Source organism: Erinaceus europaeus, chromosome 1, assembly GCF_950295315.1.
Source record: "Erinaceus europaeus chromosome 1, mEriEur2.1, whole genome shotgun sequence".
In the NCBI taxonomy this organism is placed as follows: Eukaryota; Metazoa; Chordata; class Mammalia; order Eulipotyphla; family Erinaceidae; genus Erinaceus; species Erinaceus europaeus.
The window spans coordinates 86,433,474-86,461,430 of NC_080162.1; the positions used below are offsets into that span (position 1 = coordinate 86,433,474).

General features: G+C 40.2%; 1 protein-coding gene and 1 non-coding gene across 12 annotated transcripts in view; one reads left to right on the forward strand and one right to left on the reverse strand.

The window, feature by feature from the left end:
- PTPRT (protein tyrosine phosphatase receptor type T) overlaps positions 1-27,957 on the reverse strand; it is a 1,549,072-nt gene that overhangs the window by 607,520 nt on the left and 913,595 nt on the right. The gene's annotated exons all lie outside the window — the stretch shown is intronic.
- Positions 15,230-15,336, forward strand: LOC132542715 (U6 spliceosomal RNA). The gene has a single exon (XR_009553688.1). It is a non-coding gene; the product is annotated as a U6 spliceosomal RNA (small nuclear RNA).

The window sequence follows — 27,957 nt, forward strand, 5'->3', positions numbered from 1 at the left end:
GAGGGATGAGAGGGAGAGGGAGAGGGAAAGAGAGAGACTATAACACTAGGTGTCCCAATGACATTCTCCTAATGCCATGATACTCTCACAAGGTGCTAGGGCTCCAGCCTGGGCAGCAAGCATGTAAATCACTACAGCTTGTTTTTCATTTTAATTTGCTAGTAAATGAAATTAGTGCTCCAGATTTTCCTTTAAGTACTGTTTTAGCTCTATTCAACAATACAGACATGCTATGTTTGCATTGTTATTCATGTCATGATTCCTTTTTCAGTCCAAGAGTTATTTAGTAATATATGATTTAGTTGTCAAGTTCATGAGATTTTAAAAAGCAGTCCTTCAGTTGTTAATTTCTAATTTATTTGCATGACAGCTGGGGAACTCAGTCTGTGTGATACAGATTCTTTGGAATGCAGTAGGGCTTTTCTCACAACCTAATACTCTGATGATAATGTCTTGTGTGCTCAAAATTATATTTTCTAGGGGCCACGTGATGTCGCATCTGGTTACACGCTATAGTGTGCAAGGACCCAGGTTCAAGTCCCTGGTCCCTACCTACTGGGGGAAAGCTTAACACGTGGTCAAGTAGAGCTGAAGCTATCTGTCTATCTCCCCCTCCTCCTCAATTTCTTTCTGTCTCTATCCAAAAATAAAAAAAAATTTAAAGATTAAAATATATACATATGTTTTCTAGACATTAATGTCAACATTAATTTTTCATTATGTTAATAAGCAATTTTTTAATATTTTAACATCTCTGCTTATTTTTGTATAGTTGATATTATTTTATTTATTTATTGCATTTTTATTATTTAACAGTGATGTACAAGATTATAAGATAATAGGGTTATAGTTCCACATTTCTTACACCACCAAAGTTCTGTGCCCTAACCTCTAGTGATAACCACCATACATCTTAGTTGACTTTTTTTTCAAATTAATGTGTGTTAATTCTCTATATTTCACATATATTAAATACTTGTCCTTCACTTCTTTGCTTACTTCACTAAGTATAATCACCTCCAGTCCAATTCATTTTGTCCAAAAAGACACAATGATATTGTGTAATTTATGTAGAGTGATCTCTGGAATGTATCATCAAATTATTTCTACGTTGAATGATGCCCACAAAGCAATGCAATTTATGAGCATTTACCTTTGCATATAAATATTAAATCCTATGCACATTACTAAATACTTGGCTTATATGACACTTCTCACAACTACTCAGGGCTCACACACACACAGACATACACACACACTCACACACATATATAAATGAATATATGTGTATGTGTACATGTACGTGTACGTGTACGTGTACGTATACGTATACGTATATGTATTTTCCCCAGAACACTGATCAACTCTAGATTATGGTGGTTTTAGGGATTGACCCTGGGGCCATTAGTGCCTCTGGATTGAAAGTTTTCTGCATAACTACTATTATGCCAGCTTTTCCGTCTCAAGTCCAGAGACTTCAAGTGTGGAATGACAACCCTTCAGCTTCATTACTCGGGTGAGACCTTTCCTTTCATAGTATACTCTAATTCCATCCCAGGTGGTTCACTTTCTAACAAAGTCCCAAAACCTAGATATAGACCAGGTTCTGTGAGAGAGAGCATATGTTCACACGTATCCATAAACTACTGCAAAATATATACCTGAAAGCAGACGTACACTAGAGTATGCAGTGAGTATCCCCCTAACACTTCCTCTCCACTATTCCAAGCTTGGGATCCATGATTGCTCAACAAATTGTTTGGCTTCGTATGTTAATTCTCTTTTCAATCACCAGGTTCCAGATGCCACCAGGATGCTGGCCAGGCTTCCCTGGATTGAAGACCCCACCAATATGTCCTGGAGCTCAGCTTCCCCAGAGACACACCTTACTAGGGAAAGATAGAGGCAGACTGGGAGTATGGACTGACCAGTCAACGCCCATGTTCAGCTGGGAAGCAATTACAGAAGCCAGACCTTCTACCTTCTGCAACCCTCAACGACCCTGGGTCCATGCTCCCAGAGGGCTAGAGAATGGGAAAGCTATCATGGGAGGGGGTGGGTTATGGAGATTGGGTGGTGGGAATTGTGTGGAGTTGTACCCCTCCTACCCTATGGTTTTGTTAATTAATCCTTTCTTAAATAAAGAAAAAAATTGTAACATGGTCTGCTTTTAAAGAAATAGCCTGGGTGCCAGATGGTAGCATACCTGGTTGAGTGCATGTGTTACAAATCCTATGGACTAGAGTTTGAGACCCTGGTCCCCACCTATTGGGGAAAAGCTTTTTTTTTCTTAATATTTATTTATTTTCCATTTTGCTGTCCTTATTGTTTAAGGTTATTGTGGTTATTGATGGCGTTGTTGTTGGATAGGACAAAGAGAAATGGAGAGAGGAAGGGAAGACAGAGAGGGGGAGAGAAACACACCTGCAGACCTGCTTCACCACTTGTAAAGTGACTCCCCTGCAAGTGGGGAGGCGGGGGCTCGAACTGGGATCCTTATGCCTGTCCTTTCGCTTTGCGCCACGTGCGCTTAATCCACTGTGCCACCACCTGACTCCCTGGGGTAAAGCTTTGAGAGTGGTAAAGTAGGACTACAGATGTCTCTCTGTCTTTCTCCCTCTCTATCTCCCCCTTCCCTCTTGATTTCTGGCTGTCTCTGTCCAATAAACAAAGATAATAAATAAACACCTTGTGGACCTGCTGCTTTGAACTGGCTTCCCTATGTCCAAATATAGGCTCCTGGATCAAGCCCTTGCTCCCTACCTGCAGAGGGGATGTCTCATAGGTGGTAAGGCTGGTTTGCGGGTGTTGCTCTTTCACTCTATCCCACCCACCTAAGCCCACCTCAATTTCTGTTCTATCAAATAAAATAAAAATAAAAGGGGTAAAGGGAGGGGAAATGGCTGCTGAGAGCTATGGATTTGTAGTGACAACATTGAGCCCCAGCAATAACCCTGGTGGCAATTAAATGGACAAAGAGGAAAAAAAAAGAAAGAAAAGGAAAGAAAAAAAGGAAGGACACTCAAAATATTAGGTGTGACTAAGAAAGAAAGAGAAGGCAGAACCATAGAAAAATAGTGGCAAATGTATATAGCTAGATAGCTAGCTAGCTAGATAGCTAGCTAGTTAGATAGAGAGATATAGAAATAATAGTCAACCCCTAACTGTGATCTTGGGAGAACTAATGTAGTTACCAGTGGAGGGAATGGGGACATAAAATTCTGGTGAAAAGGTGTGGAATTATGCCCCGTTATCTTATAATTTTGTAAAACAATAATACATTTTTAAGGTCCTTAATAAAGCCTTCTCTTGGAATTAACTGGTCTCTTGTCCACTTCAAGGACATGAGCATATAAAAGCCTCAAGTGCCTGTTTTTAGTGTTTATTCTAGGATTCAATTTATTCATTTACATAAAGAAGGGGTTTTAGAGAACCCTTAGGGTTTAGTTTTAAGTTAAATTCTCCATGATTATCATCACTTGGGTTAACATTTGTTGAGCTTTTGCTCTGTAAGTTCTAGGATCTGTTGTCAAGTACCTTATGTACCTATTTTACTTCGTCCTCACAGTCACTCTACAAGGTCTGTTTTGAAATCTTAATGTTGTAGATGAGGAAATGGTTTCCTGCTTGAATGTGAACTCAGTGATGGCAACTCTGGGGATTATATTCTCATCACAATGCAAGAACTGGTTCTTCCAACCTGAATTGGACATCTAGAGACATTTCCTGTAGACCCACAAGAGTCTTAAGTGGAAGAAATTATTGTGCTTCTTGAATACATTCATCCAAGACTCCTTTGACCCTAGGGGCTCCTTACAGAAGTCCTCAGCCTCTTACTGTAATGGAATTGTCCCTTCCCACTGCTGGAATCTGAAATACCCTCTTGAGTCTCCAAAAGTTCTCAACACATTCGTAAGTGCAGCACTAAACCCTTGTCTAAGACAATCTCATACTGTTAGCTCACTTCTTCCTCTTGACCAGCCCCTCCACCTCAACTCCCTATTTCCTTATCCAAAAGTTCTCCCTGAAACAGACTGCTAAGCAAATACAACTTGTATGTGGTATCTTTTAAATGTAAAGATGTGGGCTTTTCTCACTTATGTCAATGCTTTAATCTACCTGCCTTTTCTTCCTCTGCAAGGTTCCTTGAAGTAATGAGAGAGAAGCGGTGAGTTATTAACATGTTAAGCTGCACTAAATGGCTTTATATTATGGTTAGAGACCTCTGGAGAAATAATAATAAGACCACTACATCTTTTGTTCTTGGAAAAATAATGTGACAAAAACATACCTCTAATCCTCTTTTTTAATTTTTTTTATTGAACTATCTCAAAATTAGGGAAACAAGTTTTCTCACTGTAAATGTTATGACAATGCACAAGGAGATCCTACTTATAAAGAGTAATGAAGTTGGAGCTGTGAAAGAGTCTCTTCACATGGATTGGTTGAGCAGTACCAAAAAATGGAAATACTCAGAGCAAGGAAACTCACAAGACATTAATGGCATCAGAGGCCTTGCAATATCTCAAACAAAAATACTTTGCTTTCCCCAGTTACTACATCAGTACCACATCAATCTTTTTTTTTTCATGTCACTTGTCATTTGCAGAAATCACCTTGTGAATTTATTTATAGAATCATTTAATTGGTTCTCCCTATTCCAGTCTGATAAATGAATTGCATTAGGGCAAGAATATCCTACTTTTGATTTCTTGTTATTTCATACGTGTCTAAAACAGACACTTGACTTATAATAGTCAAATATTTGGATGGATGGATGGACATATGGAACAACTGTTTTCTGTTTCTAATGCTATGTGACTTCTAAGTTTTCTCTAAGGACAAAACTTACTTTCTAGGTGTACCTTACCACTTCCTCCTTAGGTATGCTTTAGGTGTTCACTTGTATGTTCTCCTTAGAAATCTTCCCTGTTTCTTTGGGGGTAATTGGGTCTTCCTTTTGTGATTTTTTAAATGTTTATAGCTCTTATTGGACACCTGGTAGAGGCGACGTCACAACTGCTGTCAGACAAAGTCCGAGCAAGCCAGGATTAAACTGAAACTATTCATCCTTTTTGTATAATGGCGTAGGTGATGTCACGACTGTTGCCAGACAAAATCCGATCAGACTAGAACCTACTGCAAAGTGGGAAGTTCTTGACTAAACGGAAGCTATTTGTTTTTAATTACATTGATAATTTGAGGAATTATTGGCCATATTGCAAATACACAAACATTACCTGGGGATGATAGAAAGAGATCCTCAGGAGAAGTACATAGTGACAGCAATTATGGCAGTGAGTGTAACAAGACTAAAAATGGCCTAGGAGCAGAAGCTGCTGTACCCATTTAAATGCTTTCAGAAAAGGAGCTACTTATCACCACTTCTCACTCAGCTGGACTCAGACCAAAAGCCAGAATTACAGGTGGCTTATAGTAGGAGTGACATACTGTGGTCCTCCCCTAATTACAGAGAGGCCTTATTACTTACCCTCACCCACAGAAAGTTCGTAAACTTTCATTAGCTAAAAGCCAGTGAACTTTCATATATGCAAAGGTTAACCAGAAGAGAGCCCCCATGGTCTGTACTTACTTTACAGCAGAATATTTCTTTAGGTGGACAGCCTACTATCATCTAGTTAGACCCAAGGTTAAGAAGTAAGGCTAACAGATTTAGTTCCAGGGAGAAATGTTTATTTATACAGAAGGTCAGAACAGGGAAATGGTCAAAACACTGATGGTCATTTCAAGGTAACTGTCAAGGGGAAATTTAGACTACCCCAACCCCAGGAATCTTTCAAGGGTAGATTTAGGCTACCCCAGACCCAAGAAACTTTCAAGGGGACATCAAGATGCCCCAGACCCAGGAAACTTTCTAAGGAAAACATACCTATAATAATAATAAATGTTGTTTAAGGTTATTCTTGATGTTAATGAAAACAATTATACATGATGTCATCTGTATCCTTCATGTCAATGAAAACAATCTCACATGATGTCAACTATATCCTGTTAAAAAGTGTTTAAAAATAAAGCTCTGAAGAGCTGTCGAGCTGCACCTGAAGCAGCTGACATGTCTCTCACTTATTCATCATCACTGATTCCCCCTTTCCTTTAGGGATTCTTAATTACTTTTGCAGAGGCCAGATCCCAGCAGACACTAAGCTTTATCATCCTAATACTTTAAACTATTAGGGTACATTTTTTAGCTTCCCCACTAGATAAGGCTCCTGAGTGTGAGATACATAAACTGCAAGAAGAGAAAATAACTTAAAGGTCATCATGCCTAACTCTCTCTTCAGAGAAGAGTAAGACTCAGAGATGCAACCTGTTGGGAATACAATTTTTACTTATGGTGAGCAAAAGGAATTATGGGACATGAACATAATTAGCATACAGCTTATGTCTGCTTGACCTCAAGAGCATACTGATAGACATATGCAAACACACGAGGGATTGTGGGTATGGGAGCTTACTTAAATGAGTCTAACAGAAGTGCTCTATTTCCCTGCTTGCCCTTCCCCTGGTCCTCTCTTTCCTTCTGGTACCTGTGCAATGCTATTTCCCCAGGACTCACACATGTTGTGGATAGCCTGTTTCTCCTGTTTTTGTTTGTTTGTTTTTGTTTTTGCCTCCAGGGTTATTTATCCCTGGGGCTTGGTGCCTGCACTATGAATCCACTGCTCCTGGAGGCTATTTATTTTCTCTCTTGTTGTCCTTATTGTTTATCACTATTGTTGTTGTTCTTGTTGTTATTGCTGCCATTGTTGTTGGATAGGACAGTGTGGGGAAAGGGCCCACGGACTGGGAAGTCCAAACCATTATTTCCATGAGAATATGAGTGTGTTGACCCCAAGTTCTCTCCCTCCTAAGGGGAAGACATGTCAGGCAGGTCCCTCCTGACTTCAGGAACTTCAGATGGATGGGCTTTTCCAGATGGAGTACCTTCCTGTACATACTACTCCATCCTTTTTGAACAAAGGCCATGAATTACTGTGCATGACCAACCTGTAACCCACTGTAACTATCCTGGCTTTGCTCATAATGCTCCCTTCCTCCCTTCCCTGAGGAGCTTGTAATTTACCCTTAGAGAAAAATGCCTGCCTTTGCATTGTGAGCTCATGACCAAACCTTATATGGTAACTTTCCAGTTGTGATCAAATACTTGGTAGGTCAACATGTAGAACTATGCATTGTGTGTAGATTAATGGTTACCTCAACCTTCCTTCTGAACCTTGGATATATCTACTTGCTTGTATCCCTTAATAAATGAGTTGTCCTAGAGGCTTCTCCCGGAGCTGGTCATGTGTGCTTCCTTCCTCTTCCTCTGTCACCTTCATCACTAGAGTCCCCCTAGGATCCTAAGGGGCCACCCCGGTCTCTGCCACCAGTGGCCAGGGAGATGGAGGACCCAGGATGACCCGCAGGACAGAGAGAAATAGAGAAAGGATGGGAAGACAGAGAGGAAGAGAGAAAGATAGACACCTGCAGCAACTGAGAGAGGAGGGGAAGACAGAGGTGGGGGAGAGAAAGATAGACACCTGCAGATCTACCTGGGGACACTTTTAATCTGAGCACCCTTGCAACTGGCTAAGGTTCTCCACCAGCATATTCTCTATAAGCTATGAGCATTCAATTTGCAGTGATTACTGTGGTAATTGCATTAACATATTTTCTAACATCAGGCAGCCCTTTCATTCTATCAATGAATCCAACTCTGCATTCATCTATTTTCTTCATATACTTAATTAAAACTTTTAAGTGATAAATACATGCAAAATGATATAAATAATAATAACAATAATAAAAAGCTTGGGGGGGCAGATGGTGGTGCACCTGGTTGAGCACACATGTTACAATGTGCAAGGACCTGGGTTCAAGCCCCCAGGGGGAAACCTTTGTGAGTGGAGAAGCACTGCTGCAAGTGTCTGTCTGTCTGTCTGTCTGTCTCTCTCTCTCCCTATCACCCCTTCCCTCTCAATTTCTGGCTGTTTCTATTAAATAAATAAATAAAGATAATACCAAAAAATTTAAATTTATTGATAAAACTCTATTTATGGTATCAGTTCATTCTATGTATTTTAATATAAATTGTTTCATACATAAAATGAACTTTTAGTATGTACAAACAGAAAAAAAAAACAGGCACACTTCTCATGAACTCTGTTCATAGCATTCTGTTTGCTGTTCTTAAAACACACCAAGACATCCCCCTCTCTGAGTCTGTATATATATCTGAATGCTTTTATCCACCCATACCTCTGGCTTTTTCCCTGAATTCATTCAGATCACCATGGGAAGGAGCTCTGTTTCATTACAATATAAATAATCTCTTTGCTCCATCCCATTCAGTCCCCTTCTCCTAATTACTATCTGCCTTACTACTTGTCAATAGATGAAATATCAAATATATATTTTCTCATTGTCTTTTTCATCCAAGAGAATATATGTTTTACCAAGAGCAAACATTTTGACAGACTGTCACTATCTTTTTAGAATTTACAAAGAAGCCTGAAATAAAATAGATGTTCAGCAAACATTTGTTGAATAAATGAATGAATGTTAAAAAATCTTCCATTGACTAATGGGAAATTATCTTTTTGCAGTTTTGACAAATTTTCCTTTATATGTTTAAACCATTTTATGTGCATAGAAATAAAGAGTTGGAGTATTGCATCAAAGTAAAAAACTCTGGGTGGAGGGTGAGGGTAGATTTTTCAGCTTCACTATAGAGTGATAGGGGTAGGGACATAGACCACTGGTGGTAGAAATGGTGTTAATATACACTCCTATTAACCTATAGTCTTATAAATCAATATGAGCGGGGAAATTGATTGTCTCAAACCTCTTGATGAATGATCCCAGTTCTGAGTATATATTCCTTCAATCTAAGCACTTTAGGCTCCAAACTGATAACCTTATTGAATCTTAAGAGTGGGCTTAAATTGTTACTACATTTTCTAATAATGAATTTTTCACTTAAATATTAGATCACCTATAATTTTAGACCAGGGAGACCAGAAACAACTGATTGTGTCACTAGATAAGATACAGCTATGTGTAAATAGCATTAAATGACATAAATTATGGTGAGGTCTTGTATCATATAGAAAATTCTAAAAATGGGATTTTCAAAGTCAACCAAATAACTTGGTTATAATAATTACTATCTGAGAGTCGGGCTGCATGTAGCACAGTGGTTAAGCACAGGTGGCACAAAGCACAAGGATCGGTATAAGGATCCCGGTTCAAGCCCTGGCTCCCCACCTGCAGGGGAGTCGCTTCACAGGCAGTGAAGCAGGTCTGCAGGTATCTATCTTTTTCTCCCTCTCTCTATCTTCTCCCTCCTCTCTTCATTTCTCTCTGTCCTATCCAACAACAATGATAATAATAATAACTACAATAATAAAACAATAAGGTCAACAAAATGGAATAAATAAATTAAATAAATATTTAATAATAATAATAATAATAACTATCTATTGCCTTCTTAAACCCTAAGACAGCAGGAATCTTCGTCATTATCTATAAAACCCATATTTCTCCCAGTAGTGGAACCTCTGGTGCTCCTTTTCTAGCACACTTCTCTCATTACATACCAACTGACCCTGCATGGCTGATCTCAGCCTAATCCGTGAAACCAGTACCACCTCAACATGTTTCACTTCAGATTGTATTCAAGATACCAGGCATGGAATGTCTACCTTTCAGCTCCATTACCCTGGTGAGACTGGTCCTAGCTCATACAAATCATTAATTTCATTCTGGGTGGTACACTTCCTAATAAAGCCACAGAACCTAGATATAGGCAAAGGTCCATGAGGTAGAGCATTTGTGTACATGTATCCATATTTAGGGAAAATATATACCTTAAAGCAAAAGTACACAATAGTTTGCAGTGAATCAATAAGTGCAACAAACAAACAGAAAGACCTAAAAGAAGACACCATAAAGTACTTAATCCATTAGTTTCTGCTTCAACCTAGATACCCTCCTTTCCTACTTCCTATTTCACTTTCCTCAATCACTCTAAGGCTAACCTTGTCAGACAAATTAAGGACTATAAAAGCTAGATAAGGTCAAGAGATCAGCATACTTTAATGATAGCTCTTTTGATCACTACCAGGCCACCCCATCATCTGGGGCCCTAGTTAGGGAATCTTAGGATTCCCACACAGACATGATGGGCTTAAACCTCTAACAGATCCTTCCCTCCAATGTCACTGGTCATCTCCATCAGGAACAAAATAATGGACCTTTTTGGGGGCCTCTATAGAACCTTGCCCTCAATATGGAACAATAATGGTAGGGACTGCTACATTCTCTGAAGGGAAGATGGGCCAACATACTCTCCCACTCAAGAAAGACGGATCTGCGAATGAGTGCAGCCTAGAATGTTCCTAGCTATGACCACAAAATGCAAGCTCTGACCTATAGAGATGCATAGGTTACATAGGGTCTTGTGCTGAGTATGGGCCCCAGGTCAAATCAATGGGGTTTATAGTTAACAACATTTATATACTTTCCCCATATTTGGGAGGTACTCTATTCTCTGATCCAACTTTCTAGTCCTATTTCCAACTCTGATACCATCTCCCCAGACAAAATCTTTGGGCCACCTGCATGTTAGCTGTCAGGCTAAGGCAAAAAGTAGTAGGTCATGGGCCTCTTGGAATATAACTAAAATAGACTTACTATCTCTTTCCAAAATGGAGACCCCAAATCTCATCTGTTATATTCTTGCCTTTGGGTTCCTGATTATTAAACAAATTTTTCTGCTTTATATCTTCACGCTTTTTCAGACACTAAGTTGCAGAAGCTACCATGACACCAACCTGACATTCCTGGGCAGACAATCTCACCAATGTGTCCTGGGACCCACCTCTCCAGGGCCCCACCCCACTAAGGAAAGATAAAAACAGGCTGGGAGTATGGATCAACCTGCCCACGCCCATGTTCAGAGGAGAAGCAATTTCAGAAGCCAGACCTTCCACCTCCTGTACCACACAATGACCTTAGGTCCATACTGCCAGAGGAATAAAGAATAGGGAAGCTTTCAAGGGGGGGATGGGTTGCAGAACAATGGAGGGGCAGTGTGAATTGTGTGGAATTTCACCCCTCTTATCCCAGGGTCTTGTCAATATTTTTTATTTTATAAATAATTAAAAAAGAGAAATACAGAGTCACAGAAATTATCAGAATAGAGAAATCTTTTATAAATTAGAAATAAGTTAAATTATCTTTAAAAATGTTTATTAATTGAAGAAACTGAAAGGGAAGGAAGGATATAGAGAGTGAGAGTAAAAGGTAGGCAAAGGGAGTCCAGCAGTAGCGCAGCGGGTTAAGAGCGGGTTGGCACAAAGCACAAGGACCAGCATAAGGATCCTGGTTTGAGCCCCTGGATCCCCACCTGCAGGGGAGTCACTTCACAGGCAGTGAAGCAGATCTGCAGGTGTCTTTCTCTCCCCCTCTCTGTCTTCCCCTCCTATCTCCATTTCTCTTTGTCCTATCTAACAACGACAACATGACATCAATAACAACAATACAACACAATGAAAAACAACAAGGGCAACAAAAGATGAAATAAATATTTAAAAAATTTAAAAAAGAAAAGAAAGGGTAGGCACTTGCAGCAGCACTACTTCACTGCTTGTGAACCTTTCCCTCTTCAGGTGGGGGATGGAGGCTTGAACCTGGTTTTATGTGCATTCTACCATGTGTGCAAAGCTGGGTACACCATCATCCAATCCCTGAATTCTCGTTTATTTTATTTAAAAAATATTTTTATTTATTATTGGATAGAGAGAAAGTGAGAGAGGAGGGGAAGGTAAAGAGGAAGAAAGAAAGACAGACACCTACAGCCCTGTTTGACCACTTGTAAAGCTTTTCCCCTGCATGTAGGAATCAGGGGCTTGAACCCAGGTCCTTATGCACTATAACGTGAGCACTTACCCAGGTGTGCCACCACCTGGCCCCTCTTTCCGTTTATTTTTATGATTTTAGTAAGATTTAACAGCTTCTTCATTAATACTCTTTTCATGATATATTTTCCTACTTTTGATTTTCAACCTGAATTTGTCCAAATATTTTAGGTGTATCTCTTTAAAATTATGTAATTTGTATTATTTTACCTCTAGGGTTTTCATTAGAGCTTCATGCCTGAAGAATTCTACCATTCCTATCAGATTCTCTTTCTCTTTTCTTTTTAGATAGAAGTCAAGAAGCAGAGAGAGAGGAAGAGAAAGAGAGATACCACAGTACTGCACCACTATTTGTGAAGCTCCTCTTCTGCATACTACTTCTGATGGCTATGCACTTGAACCTGAGTATTCACAGCTGGCAAAGTGTGCACTTAGCTATATGAGCTATCTCCTGGTTCCCGGATTTGTTTTCTAATCCAGTGTCATAGCTTCACGTTTATTTATTTATTTATTTATTTATTTATTTTCCCTTTTGTTGACCTTGTTATTTTTTTTATTGTTGTTGTAGTTATTATTGTGTTGTTATTGATGTCGTCATTGTTGTTGGATAGGACAGAGAGAAATGGAGAGAGGAGGGGAAGACAGAGAGGGGGAGAGAAAGATAGACACCTGCAGACCTGCTTCATGTCCTGTGAAGTGACTTCCCTGCGGGTGGGGAGCCAGGGGCTCAAACTAGGATCCTTATGCTGGTCCTTGAGCTTCTTGCCATGTGCACTTAACCTACTGCGCTACCGCTACCTCCCAACTCCCAGTTTCACGTTTAAACTTGAAAATTTAGTTCATTTACATTTGTTGAGAACACTATTTAAGAATAATTTGTAGCATTTAGTGTTGTCTTGCTTGTTCTATGCTTGTTTTTTCTCCCTTTTTGTTGTATTTCTCTAAATCTATTGACCTTTTAATTCCATTTTGTTATTAGTCTAAGCTTGCAAACACCCAAATATTTATCTAGACTTTGAAGGTCATGAGTGATACATTATGCAGATATATCCATGAATTAATGCATCTATATATAATCCATCCAGTATGTTTTACTTCTGGCAGCTGCATAAAGATAAATCACAATACATTATCTCATGGAATTCAAATACTATCTGTCCCCACTAAGGAAGTCACTTTTCAAATGACCTTCTATTGAAACTGAGTTCTCCTTTTCTCTCCCCTCACATTACCCTCATCCCCTGAAATAACTCAGCCACTGAGTATACCAGTTTATATTTCTTTCTAAGTTTCAAAAACAAATGGTGGATCTCATCACTACTATTTTAAATGACTATATGACAAATTGGACTCAGCTATTTATTGAGATGACAGACGTTCCGGGTCTAAGGTAGTGAGTTTGATATGAACAGCAGAATGCTTTCTCTCACTGTATAAATGAACACTTATCTGCATATCAGCTATCAACAAGATGAGCCCACCCTTCTGCTCAGCCTTCTAGGGACACAGATGGTATACAGTCCTCCATGACATTGCAAAGAGAAAAAAAAACCATAAATTATGTTTGTCCTTTGACCATGTTTTCCATTGGAATTTGATTAAAGAGTATTTTAAGTCATTCATTGTCCTTTTAAAAGCATTCAGCTCAGTGAAAGGTTAAGTCAAAATAAGCAACTAAAAAGTTTCCCTGAATTCTTTCCCATGGATCTCTAACTGGTGGATATAAAGTCACTTCCAGACAGAAAGATACAAAGGTGAGTCAGTTACTACATCCTAATCTATGCTCAATGGTGGATATGGGGAGAACCTATTAGATCACTCATTTCTATTTATTTATTCCTCTTTTAAGCATTTGCCTGTGAATGTGTGCGTTATATTAGAAAAGCACATGTATCCAATGCAGGTGATATAATACTCTAGTAATGTTTATATGTATTTATCAGTAAATATATGTTCATATAGGGAAAATACGCTCAGAATTTTTTTTTACTGATGCAATTGATAATTTAAAGCAAAACTGAAGTTTAGGAGATAGCTTACCTGACAGAACACATACCTCACTAAAGACAAAACCCGGAGTTCAATGCCCACCACCAGGATGTAAGGGCACCACTCCATGGTTAGTGTACCTATACTGTGCTGTCTCTCCATCTCTCCCTTTCTATCTCTAGAATTTTCTCTGAAATAATAAGAAAGAAAAATATATTATCTCAAGAGCAGTGGAATGATGTGAGAGCGAAGCCTCCAGAACTGCAAACAAATGAATAGATCCACTGATTTGTGTCACAGATCTGGAGGCTTGACTGACCATCCACATCAATCTGTAATTATGACCTTATGTGCCTTCTACCATACAACCCCAGGTCAGTTTACTTATTAATGTATCCCTTATGTGAAGATGGTTACGTTCAGTTAAATCTACTCTTAGAGTCTTCTCCCCCTATACTCTCAGACCCATTTATCACTCACTTCTAAATATTTCTGAAACATTTCACCATTTAATATTAGGAGCAAGATTATGCAATTCCTGGATATATCTTTGCAGACTCAAGAAGAAAGTGAGGATCTATTTTAGTATCAGAGCTTCCTGGAAGCCAGGGACTTAGAATTATTATTATTACATGTAATATATGTATAAAACAAAAATAGTGGTCCAGGAGATGCCTCAAGTGGATAAAGCATTGGACTCTCAAGCATGAGGTTCTGAGTTCAGTCCCCGTTAGCACATGTACCAGAGTGATGTCTGGCTCCTTATCTCTCTTCCTATTAATAAATTTCTCATTAATAAATAAAATCTTTAAAAATGAAATAAAATAAAATAAAAAATAAAAAAACAGGTTAGATGATATTTGTGTAATGTCACTGAAAAAAAAGATCAATATATTTTTCATCTGATGGAGATCTCAGTCCTATATTGTGAATCCTACTAAGATCCTCAATGAGTTTCATAGAAAGTCTCTAACCAGGGATCAAATCTGTGCTCTCTCTTCCCCCCCACATGGTGAGGTTAGTATAGGAAACTGCCCTCCTTAGAGTGGGGGTAGATAGCATAATGATTATGCAAAGAGACTCTCATGCCCCACACCACCATTGACCAGAACTGAGCTCTGGTGAAAGAAAGAAAGAAAGAAAGAAAGAAAGAAAGAAAGAAAGAAAGAAAGAAAGAAAGAAAGAAAGAAAGGAAGAAAAAGAAGGAAGGAAAGAAGGAAGGAAGGAAGGAAGGGAAGGAAGGAAAGAAGGAAGAAAAAGAAGGAAGGAAAGAAGGAAGGAAGGAAGGAAAGAAAGAAGGAAGGAAGGAAGGAAGGTAGGTGCTTGCTTCCGCAGCGCATATACTAAAATTGGAACGATGCAGAGAAGATTAACATGGCCTCTGCACAAGGATGGCACACAAATTCTTGAAGTGTTCCATATTTTAAAAAGGAAGAAAGAAAGAGAGAGAAATTGTCTTCCTTGATACTGGGGTGGGGGACATCTGATCGTGCCTCATTAAAAGAATTTGAAGTAGTAAAATGAATATGGTCTTGAAGGCAGCCAAAACTGAATTGAACTCCTAATACTTAGATGTATCCAGGTTGTGGGAACTTGATTAGCATTACTGATAAGGGCAGACCGGCTTATGCCATGGTCAAAAAAAAGTTCAATGGCTTGAAAACAGGAGCATGTTTATTTCCTGCACTTGTCATATATCTGTGGATAAGTTAGAGATGGGCTTTGTTTATCCTAATTGTTTGTGAATTCAAACTGATGTTCCAGAGATCATCAGTGATTTATAAACCTACGATTTAAACTTCCATTTTGATGAGACCTATTATCATTCACACTGATAGAAACATATTTAATCTGTGATCCAGGAGGTGGAGCAGTGGATAAAGCATCAGACTCTCAAGCATGAGTTCCTGAGTTCAATCCCCGGCAGCACATGTACCAGAGTGATGTCTGGTTCTTTCTCTCTCCTCCTATGTTTCTCATTAATAAATAAATACAATCTTTAAAAAAGAAAGAAACATATTTAATCCAAGATAATAGAGAAGGATCATCTTATCACAAGAGAAGAACCTAACATATTGGAGATGCCAGATTTATGATTATACTTCAAGTCAGTTAACATCCCTGAGCTCTGATCCTCTCTGTTCAAACTGGAAAGTGATAGTAAGCATAGAGACAAGATAAATTAGATCCAATGGCTCAATACAGGAAGGGCCCAGCACAAAGCCTAGTCAATGGATGATCTTCACAAATGATCCCTCCTATTTGCATTCTGCCCTCTTCTCTTAAGTTCTGAGAGCAGAGGAAATTGGTTAAGAGCATGCCAGGGGCTGGGTTTCCAGTTACACTAAGAAGAGAATGAAAATTGGCTGCAATAGCAGCCAGAGGGCAGGAGGCCAGAGTAGCCAGCCAGGCTCTAGGGATCAGACAGAATTTCATTACCCAGTGGATTTTCTTTTAAAACACAAAATAACTAACTGGCTAGAAAACTGGGTGAAGAGAAAGTGCACAGAGGGGTCACAAAGGTAACCCAAACTTTCAGAGGCCAATGTGTGGTACACATCTTCCTGTAGTCTGGTACTTTCATTAACATATTTAATCATGCTTTTATCTTTAATCATCAAATGGTTTAATAGTGCACATTGTATTCCCAAGCCTGAAATAACAATGGCTATGTGGTTTTGTGATAGATGTTTTTAATAAAATCACTAATTACCCGTTGTGTGTGTGTGTGTGTGTGTGTGTGTGTGTGTATAATTATTATCTTTCTGTTTCCTTTTTAATTTTGAATTTTAGGTATGTGGGAGCACAAAAAGAAGGTAGACTATTCAAAATGGCAAAAAAAATTTTTTTTTGTTGTAGCAGAGTTAACAGGTGGAAAGGAAGGGGTATTCTAAGGTATGGATTCTAGCACAGGCTTCCTGTAGGAATGAACAGCTGGGGCTTGTAAGAATAGAACCAGGCTTCATGCTCTATGGGTTTGTATCCCAACACTGTGAAGGAGGTACAGTCATGTGACCCCTTCTGTGCAAAATTTCCCAATCTGTAAAATAGCACACGAGAGTCCCTCACAAACTTGTGAAGGGAAGGAATACTTTGCTTAAGCAGCTCTTACTGAGGTAGGCAAAGTTAGCTTAAGCCAGGAGAACAGGAGATAAATCGCCTCATTGTCAAGGAATGAAAATTCACCAGGAGCAGCCAAAAGGGAACCATGAAAAAGCTCAACTTTTCAGGCCTTCTCTTCAGTTTTCCATCTCCACTAGTTAAAACTACAGGCTCTGCCACGACTAAGCAAACCAACTTTTCAGGCAACCTGACTCATCCAACTTTTGAGTTTGTCCAGAATGCTTAAAACTTTTGTTTTAAATAAAACACACCCGGTTGTCTTATTAAACAGGAGTGCTAAACAGTTATCCCGTCTCCCTACTTTCTTTAAGACACGGCAAACACAGAGGTAATTGCTCCTTTTCAGAATTTTCAAAAAAAAAGAAAGAAACTCCTAAATGATAGGGCTGGGGAGACAGCATAATGGTTGTGCAAAAACCTTTCAAGCCTGAGGCTCTGACATCCCAGGTTCAAACCCCAGCACCACCATAAACCAGAACTCAGCAGTGTTCTGCTCTCCTTCTCTTTCTCAGTATCTTTCCTTCTGCAACTACTCTTTCTCATTAAAATAAAAATAAATAAATAAATAAGTAAAAAAAGACACCATCATTCTTTCCTATCAATACTTGATGAAAAAATTGGTTTTTCTCTTTCATAGGAGTCAGGTGGTAGTGCAGCGGGTTAAGCGCACGTGGCGCAAAGCGCAAGGACCTGCATAAGGATTCCAGTTCGAGCCCCTGGCTCCCCACCTGCAGGGGAGTCACTTCACAGGCGGTGAAGCAGGTCTGCAGGTGTCTTTCTCTCCCCCTCTCTGTCTTCCACTCCTCTCTCCACTTCTCTCTGTCCTAACAATGACCACAATAATAATAACTACAACAATAAAAAACACAAGGGCAACAAATGGAAAAATAAGTAAATATAAAAAATTAAAAAAGAAAAAAATGGTTTTTATCTTTCCTTATAGCTTAGCATAAAGTTTTTGTCCCTTCAATTTTTGTCCATACATTTAATTGTTCCAAGCACAGATCTTAAAAGAGTTCTGGACTCCCAGACAATAAAAAGTGCTAATTCCTCCTCCTGTGGATTAATCATTTTACCTCTTTCCCCTGTTTTCCTTCCACAATGTACCAGGATATCCTGATAGAGACAAACTCCATACAAACTGGCAACACAGAGATGACAGTTCATCACTATAGAGAAAATGCACACTCAGGGCTGAGTTGTGCTGCACGCAGTTAAGGGCACATAGTAGTAAGCATAAGGAGCCGTGCAAGGATACGAGTTCAAGCCCCCTGGCTGCCCACCTGCAGCAGGAGGACACTTCATAATTGGCAAAGCAGGTCTGCAGGTGTCTTTCTCTCCCTCTCTCTCTCTCTAAACCTATCTATATCCCTTTCCTCTCTCAATTTCTCTGTGTTCTACCCAGTAAAAATGGGAAAAAATAATGTCCACCAGGAGCAGTGGATTCATAGTGCCAGCACTAAGCCCCAGCAATAACCATGGAAGCAAGAGAGAGAGCACACACTACATCTGTGGTGTATTTCCCTCTTTCCCTCAATAAGTTTACACTGCTTCCTAGATGTGCTGGTGTGTCCTTAAATTCTTCTCTCATGGCAAAAGCTAAAGCTAAGCGGCAACATTGCTATGCACCAGGAACTATGCTAAGTGATCTAAAATACTATTTTTTAAAAAACAGTAACTCATTTTACCCTTAATGCAACCTTAGCAACACCCTGTTGAATATCCTTAGTTTACAGATGAATAAATTAGGTTAAGCAACCTATCCATAATTCCAAAGTGCTAGATCTGGATTTAAAGCTCAGACAGTCTGACACCAGGGTCTATGCTTGAAACAGCTGAGCTGTCCTCACTGCTAATATTGGCCCCATAAACCCATACTGAATTAACACATTTGACTTCTGAACCTCATACTCAGGCCATTTCCAAGTTCCATGTACACCCGTTCCATGCTATGGTACTTGTTGAACTGCCTTAAGATGTGAGGTGTTTCATTTTTAGTGCTTGCTATAGAACTGATCTTTATTTTAAACACACCGTATTTATTCTGATGAATACTTTGAGGTTTTAAAGAAAAGGTCTGGTTTCCCTAATTACATTCTTGAAGGCAAATGGCTCTGAACCTTGGTTTTTCTCTTTGTATAGTAAGGCTATACCTGCATTTTATAAAAATTCAGGGATGGAAAACTATGCTTGGCTGTCTTACATGAGTAAATATGTGTGGAGTGTCCTCTGAGAGTACTCTGTATTAGGATAACCACTGCAGCCCACATTGTACCTGGGAAGAAAGGTAGGACTTGGCATTTCAATTAATGCACAAACAGCGTCTCTATGGCCTTCTTTTTTGTAAAAAAAAAAAAAAAAAAACTTTTAAAAAGTCTCTTTTTATCTTTATTTATTGGATAGAGACAGCCAGAAATCAAGAAGGAAGAGAGTGATAGGAAGGGAGAGAGATACCTGCAACCCTGCTTCACCACTCACAAAGCTAACCTCCTGTAGGCAGGGACCTGGAGCTTGAGCCCTGGTCCTTGCACACTGTAACACATGAGCTCAACCAGTTGTACCACCACCTGGCCCCCTCCATGGCCTTCTGATGACATAGAGGCAGCCCTGAGAAGAGAACTGGTCCAACTTTTACTGAGTCAGAAATCTAGCTCCCCCAAGCTCTACCACTTGCTAGGATGATTCTATTGTAGTAAGACCTTTATGATTAGGAGGTAGGCAGTGGTGCAACTGGTTGAGCACATACATTGCTATGTGTAAGGGCCCAGGTTCAAGCCCCTGGTCCCTACCTGCCAAGGGGGAAGCTTCATGAGTGGTGAGACAGTACCACAGATGTCTTACTTTCCCCTTTCTTCTCTCTCAATTTCTGTCTCTATTAAAAATAAATAAATAAGTAAACCTTTGTTACTATTTATAGAACATAGAAGGTCATTGCTAGTGTTTCTGCTCAAGACTTAATCTTAAATTATGAATTTGCATCAGTATTTTAGCTGAGGAATAGGTATCTCCACTTGGGACATGTCACCTTACCATCTGAGACCCAGCTATAAAAAGGAATTTGAGAATATGAAGAGCACAGCACAGTGCTGGGGTGAGGAGGGAGGTTGTCTGTTTCTGGTTAGATTTTATCATAGATGAGAATAGAAAAAAATCCTTAAAATCACATGATATGTTAGACATCTAGAATCATAGTGTTTGTTTCTAATAATGACTCTCTTCAAAAATACTCCCAGGAAGAAGTGATTCTATATTCACAGTAGTCATGATAATGTTTCAGGGAAGAGTATACATAGGACCCCATCATCCCCTGAAACAAAAGCGTATAGTTTACAGGCTTCTTGAACAATCTAGATTCTTTTCTTTTTTTTTTTTCCTCCCAGCAGTAGGGACTCAAGCATGCATCATTTCACTGTTCCCAAGTCCACTTTGTTTCCTTTTATTCCAGGTAGAGATAAAAAGAAAAAGATGAGAGACAGGAGGTGCTAACGGCAATGAAGGAGGCTTCAGAACAGCAGTGTCTCCCTCTCTTTTCTGTCTTTCTCTCTCTGTCTCACTATTTCAATGAAAACAGTGGCCCAGCTTTAGAATATACCTAAAACAGACCTACTAGCTATATCCAAAATGGAGACCCCCAAATCTTCATTTGCAATATTCCAGCCTTTAGGTTCATGATTGATCAATAATTTGTATGGCTTTATATGTTAACTCTTTTTTAGCCACCTAGGTTCAGATGCTATCATGATACCAACTGAACTTCCCTTGACAGATGAATTGAACAATGTGTCCTGGAGCTCCGCTTCCTCAGAGCTCTGCACCACTAGGTAAAGAGAGAGACAGGCTGGGAGTATGGATCAACCAGTCAATGCCTATATTCAATGGGGAAGCAGCTACAGATGCCAGACCTTCCACCTTCTGCACTCTATAATGAGCCTGGGTCCATACTACCATGGGGTTAAATAATAGGAAAGCTATCAGGGAGGAAATGGGATACAAAGTTCTGGTGGTGGGAATTGTACCCTGTTGGACAGCCCCGCTGCTCCATCCTCCATTGCTGACACTATGGCTTATTTACACAATCACTGTTTTGCTTGATCTATCCTCTTTCTACCTGGAGACCTGCCCTGCCTGCAGGGTATATTAATCCCACCAGTTAAAATCTTAGCAACTGTTGCTACAAAAGCTTTCTACCTTCCCGCTCTTTCCTTTTCTCCACCCCCTTTCCTAGCCATTTCCTTTTCTGACTTGCCATTTCCAGTAAATATATAAAATCGTTGTCGCTTATCAATAAAGATACATTGTGTTCCTGCTCTGCCGAGGGTTCCTGGTCTCTTTCCCGTGTCACTGAGTAAGCAGCAGCCCAGGTTGGCTCCAGTTGCGTTCTCTCCAACCCAGAGAAAATGTGCCTGGGAAGAAACACCCTCATGCTAGCTCGGCAGTACCCCTCTTATCCTATGGTCTTTTCAGTGTTTCCATTTTATAAATAAATAAATTGAAAAAGAAGAAGAAGGGGAAGGGGAAGGGGAATGGAAGGGGTAGGGGAAGGGGAAAGGAAGGGGAAGGGGAAAAAGAAGAAGGAGAAGGGGAAGAAGAAGGGGAAGAAGAAGGGGAAGGAGAAGGGGAAGGGGAAGGGGAAGGGGAAGGAGGAGGAGGAGGAGAAGGGGAAGGGGAAGGGGAAGGGGAAGGGGAAGGAGGAGGAGGAGGGGAAGGGGAAGGGGAAGGGGAAGGAGGAGGAGGAGGGGAAGGGGAAGGGGAAGGGGAAGGAGGAGGAGGAGGGGAAGGGGAAGGGGAAGGGGAAGGAGGAGGAGGAGAAGGGGAAGGGGGAGGAGGAGGAGGGGAAGGGGAAGGGGAAGGGGAAGAAGAAGAAGAAGAAGGAGGAGGAGGAGGAGGAGGAGGAGGAGGAGGAGGAGGAGGAGGAAACTGGCCCAGAGCAGTGAAACTGCACTTGTGTGAGGCCAGGTTCTCGCAAGAAATACAATTAAATGAGTATAAACAAAATCTATCTTCAGTATCGCTTTCCGTATGCACAAATTCACATCTTATAAACCATTAACAATCAAGCAAACAGAAGGCCCCAAACACAAAAGAAGCTCTGCACAGAGATACACCCAGCGGAGGGAAGAGTGTTTACTGATCAAGCAGAAGTGGTCTGCTGAACACCCCAAAGCTCTGATTCCTCAAAAGGAAGCTATCCTTTCTGCCAAGAGGATAGAGTAAACAGCCTTTCCCATTATCTCCTTAAGTAACAAATCAAGACAAAGGGGCAGAATCCAGAGACAGCTGGAGAAAGAATAAAAACAAAACTCTGAGACTACTGTTAACAAAGCTGTGGGGGGTCCTGAAAGGAGGTGGAGAAGCCATTCCAGGCTGTCCATTTTGTAGAAAGAACTAGAAGAAAACTGCTTCTCAGCTAAAGTGCTAATACAAATCCAGACTTTTAAGTAATTCTCTAGCAGGAGCATTAGCAAAGACCTTTACTTTGCAAATAATTATTAGGGGTTTTCTAACAACAAAATCATCCTTCTATAGACAAGCATATTCAAGAGGAAGAGAAATTTGAATTTGAAGTTCTGTCTTATTCAGAACTTGCTAGAAGTTTCTCACTTTTGGCTTTGTAATTTGTTTGGCTTTGTATGTTAACTCTCTTTTCAGCCACCAGGTTCCAGATGCTAGCAGGATGCAACCAGACTTCTCCGGACACACAACCCCACCAATGTGCCTTGGAGCTCCGTTTCCCCAAAACCCTTCCCCACTAGGTAAAGAGAGAGACAGGCTGGGAGTATGGATAGACCTGTCAACGCCCATGTTCAATGAGGAAGCAATTACAGAAACCAGACCTTCCACCTTCTGCATCCCACAGTGATCTTGGGTCCATACTCCCAGAGGGTTAAAGAATCGGAAAGCTATCAGGGGAGGGGATGGGATACAAAGGTCTGGTGGTGGGAGTTGTGTGGAGCTGTACCCCTCTTATCCTATGTATGGTTCTATCAATGTTTCCTTTTTATAAATAAAAAAATTTTAAAAATAAATAAAATAAAATAGGGAATTGACCTTTGTAGTTAACTGGCATAGCAAGCTCAAAGGTGAAAAATGTTAGTTCTCAGTTTCTAATCAATTTTTCTGAAGCAAGTCCTTGACTAGAGACCAGAAATACACCCATGGTGATCAAGATTTGGATATTACCTACTAGACAATTACTGCTATGATTTTGATAACAAATAGCCCCCACAAGGTAAAGAACCCAATTTTTGCAAACTGAAGCCTTAAAAAAAACAGTTTATAGAGAAAAAGACAGAGATTAAAACCAGAGCACTATTCAGCTTTAGTTTATACAGGTGCTGGTGATTGATCCTGGGACCTCAGAGTCTCAGGCATGAAAGTCTTTTGCCGAACCATATGCTGTCTCCCCAGCCAAAGAATCAAGTCTTCTTCTTCTCCTTCCCTTTCCCCTTCCCCTTCCTCCTCCTCCTCTTCCTCTTCTTCTTCTTCTTCTTTTCTTCTCCTTCTCCTCCTCCTCCTCCTTCTCCTTCTTCTTCTCCTCCTCCTCCTCCTTCTTCTTCCTCCTCCTCTTCCTCTTTCCCTTCCCCTCCTCCTCCTCCTTCTTCCTCTTCCACTTCCTCTTCCCCTTCCCCTCCTCCTCCTTCTTCTTCTTCCTCCTCCACTTCCCCTTCCCCTTCCCCTCCTCCTCCTTCTTCTTCCCCTTCCCCTCCTTCTTCTTCCTCCTCCTCTTCCTTTTCCCCTTCCCCTCCTCCTCCTTCTCCCCTCCTCCTCTTTCTCCTTCTTCTTCCTCCTTCTCCTTCTTCTCCTCCTCCTCTTCCTCCTTCTTCTTCCTCCTCCTCCTCCTTCTTCTTCTCCTCCTTCTCCTTCTCCTCCTCCACCTCCTCCTTCTCCTCCACTTCCTCTTCTTCTTCTTCTTCCTCCTCCACTTCCTCTTCCTCTTCCCCTCCTCCTCCTTCTTCTTCCTCCTCCTCTTCCTATTCCCCTTCCCCTTTCCTCCTCCTCCTCCTCCTTCTTCTTCTCCTCCTTCTGCTTCTCCTCCTCCACCTCCTCCTCCTCCTTCTCCTCCACTTCCTCTTCTCCTTCTTCTTCTTCCTCCTCCTCTTCCTCTTCCCCTTCCCCTCCTCCTCCTTCTCCTTCTTCTTCCTCTTCCACTTCCTCTTCCCCTTCCCCTCCTCCTTCTTCTTCTTCCTCCTCCACTTCCCCTTCCCCTCCTCCTCCTTCTTCTTCTTCCCCTTCCCCTCCTTCTTCTTCCTCCTCCTCTTCCTTTTCCCCTTCCCCTCCTCCTCCTTCTCCTTCTCTCCTCCTCCTCTTTCTCCTTCTTCTTCCTCCTTCTCCTTCTTCTCCTCCTCCTCTTCCTCCTTCTTCCTCCTCCTCCTCCTCCTTCTTCTTCTTCTCCTCCTTCTCCTTCTCCTCCTCCACCTCCTCCTTCTCCTTCTCCTCCACTTCCTCTTCTCCTTCTTCTTCTTCCTCCTCCACTTCCTCTTCCTCTTCCCCTCCTCCTCCTCCTTCTTCTTCCTCCTCCTCTTCCTATTCCCCTTCCCCTTTCCTCCTCCTCCTCCTTCTCCTTCTCTCCTCCTCCTCTTCCTCCTTCTTCTTCCTCTTCCTCCTTCTTCTTCCTCCTCCTCCTTCTTCTCCTCCTCCTCTTCCTCCTCCTCCTCCTCCTTCTTCTTCCTTCCTTCTTTCTTTGTATCCTCCTTCTTCTATTTTTAATTTCTTTATTGGGGGATTAATGGTCCAAAGACTCAAGTCTTAAGGAGGTCTTTTTTTTCTAGAAGTGTTACAACCTGGGAGCTCTTGTGACTTGTAGCTTCTGTGAATTTGTTTCTTATTTTCTAAATCTAGGCAAGCTCCTGTCAATGACAGAATAGTATTTCCTCTCCATAGGAACCTCCAGGCATTACTTAACCAACATTTCATTTTATACACTGTGTACATTCCCATTCAAAGTTTCTGAATCATGTATGACTCGATGCAAAATTCAGAAGGTACAAAGAGTAAACAGGAAAGTGTTTTATTGGGCCCTCTCTCTGAATTGAGCTGTCTGTCCTATTTCTTTTCTTAAAGGCAGCTACTTTTTTTTGCATTGGCGGGGGGGGTGGGGCAACTTCCCAGAGATTGTCTAGAATTCTGTGCATAAGCTTATATGTGCATTTTACACAATGTTTTTAATAATTATGAACTATTAATGTGGATGGATTACAATTCTATGTACATATAAATGCACAAAAAGGAGAGGACAAGGAAGGAAGACAGTGAGCACCATATAAATGGAATCTGTGGGCTGGGGAGATAGCATAATAGTCATGCAAAAAGATTCACGCCAAGAGTCAGGCGGTAGTGCAGTGGGTTAAGCACAGGTGGTGCAAAGTGCAAGGACCGGTGTAAGGATCCTGGTTTGAGCCCCTGGCTCCCCACCTGCAGGGAAGCCACTTTACAATCAGTAAAGGAGGTCTGCAGGTGTCTTTCTCTCCCCCTCTGTCTTCCCCTTCTCACTCCATTTCTCTCTGTATTATCCAACAACAATGACATCAATAACAACAACAATAAAGAACAACAAGGGCAACAAAAGGGAATAAATATTTTTTTAAAAAAATCAATCCCTGAGGCTATCAAATTCTCAGCACCACCATAAGCCAGAACTGAGCAGTGATCTGGTAAAATAATTAGATAACTAACTAAATAACTTACTAAATAAATATAGAAATGGAATCATGCAATATGGAACCACTTGAGACTTTCTTTTTTTTTTTTTTTTTAAGATAGGTAGACACAGAGAGGAAATGAGAGGGGAAGGGAAGATAGAAAGGGAAAGACATAAAGACACTAGCAGCCCTGTTTTACCATTCATGAAGCTTTTTCCCTATAGGTGGGGATTAGGGGCTTGAATCCAGATTCTTGCAAACTGTCATGTTTGCAGTTAGCCCAGAATGCTACCACATAACAACTTTGAAATTTGTATAGTTGTAAGTATCAATAGTTTGTTCCATTTTCTTGCTGAGTAATATAACAATATACATCTGCACCACAGTTTGCTTAGTCACTAACCTGCTGAATACCAACTATTTGAGGGTAGTTACAAGTAAGTTGTCTTATGTATTATGTGTAAATATGACTTTTATTTATTTATTTATTTATTTTATGCTAGTATAAGTAACCAGGAATTAGATTGCTGGGCCAAATGGTGATATATGTCAGTATAATTACCGCATGCTAACTGATTGCGGGTCTGGAGCGGTGATATATATCTAACATATTTAGAAACTAAATTTATACAGATGTTTCAGAAAAAAAATAGAAGCTTATCCTATACATTCTACTACTATCTGAGTTTCTATTCTTTGGATCATCCTGATATATCAGTATACTGAGGCTATGTATCTCATTTTAGATAGTTCAGAATAAAATGGTCATTCTTTCAATCATGCTGTTGTGTTTTTCTTATGTTTTCCATTTATTATTTTTCTATATACAAAATCATTATGCCAATTACTTCTTAAACCAATGAAAAAGTCGGTTTAAAAAGTCTTTCTTGGTTTACTAATTTCTTGAATATCTGCTTTTCTTTCTTTTATATCACATGGGTTATACATATTCATCTAAGTTTATAAATTTACTGTTGAAGTATAATGTACAGAAAAGTACACAGGTCATAACTGCACAGCTTTGTGAATTTGCAGAGAGCACACACACTTGCAACCAAACCAGCACCCAGATGAAGAATCAAAATATCACCAGGATGTAGGGGAAGATGACCAGAGACAGCTTTGAACCCCAATTCCACCAGAACCTGAAGCATTCGTCACCTGGAATTTTGTTTCTATCCCATCACTGAAATGGAAGCTAATCTGGAAAACAGCAGAGGAAGTCAGGCACAGTTTCTCTTATTTGAGAGAGAAGAGGAAAAAAGGAAGGACGCCCAGATCTAGTATTAGGTGTTAAAATTGTTACTTTGAAAGGAAGTGAAGACAGGATGTTAAAAAAAATGAGCAAAATATATTCATATATTAACATATAAATAAGAGAGCTAAAAGTCAGCCCCTCCCCGTAAACTTGGGAGTGCTACTTCAGTTTCCAATGGAGGGAATGGGGACACAGAACTCTGGTCTCTGGTCGTGGGAACGGTGTGGGATTATATCCATTATCTTATAATTTTATAAGTAAATATTTAATCACTAATAAAAAATTACCAGGACCTGAAAATTACCCCTAAACAGTGACTATCTTATGTAAGATTTAACTATTTTAACCTCGTTAGACATGCATTATTTTTACATCTTTTTTGTACACCTGTAGAATCATACTGAATGTGTTATTTTATTCATTTTTTTTCTTCCTTCGATATTATGCTGTTGTGAGATGTGTACATGTTGAGTGTGGCTGCAGTTTGTTCATTTTCTTGACACATTTTGCATAGAAAAATATGTCATGATTTTTATCCTAATATATTGTGTAATCAGACCACAATTTATATACCCTGAAGATAATTAATTGATTCTTAAATAGTTTCCTGTTGAGAGGTTAAGCTGCCAAGAATATTTCTTTTTTTTTTTTTTATTTAAGAAAGAATTAACAAAACCATAGGGTAGGAGGGGTACAACTCCACACAATTCCCACCACCCAATCTCCATATCCCACCCCAACCCCTGATAGCTTTCCCATTCTCTATCCCTCTGGGAGCATGGACCCAGGGTCATTGTGGGTTGCTGAAGGTAGAAGGTCTGGCTTCTGTAATTGCTTCCCCGCTGAACATGGGCATTGACTGGTGGGTCCATACTCCCAGTCTGTCTCTCTCTTTCCCTAGTAGGGTGGGTCTCTGGGGAACCTGAGCTCCAGGACACATTGGTGGGGTGCCAAGAATATTTCTGAGTATGTCTCTTATACACATATATTCTCAATTCTGTTAATTTGTTCCCAGGAGAAAAAATTG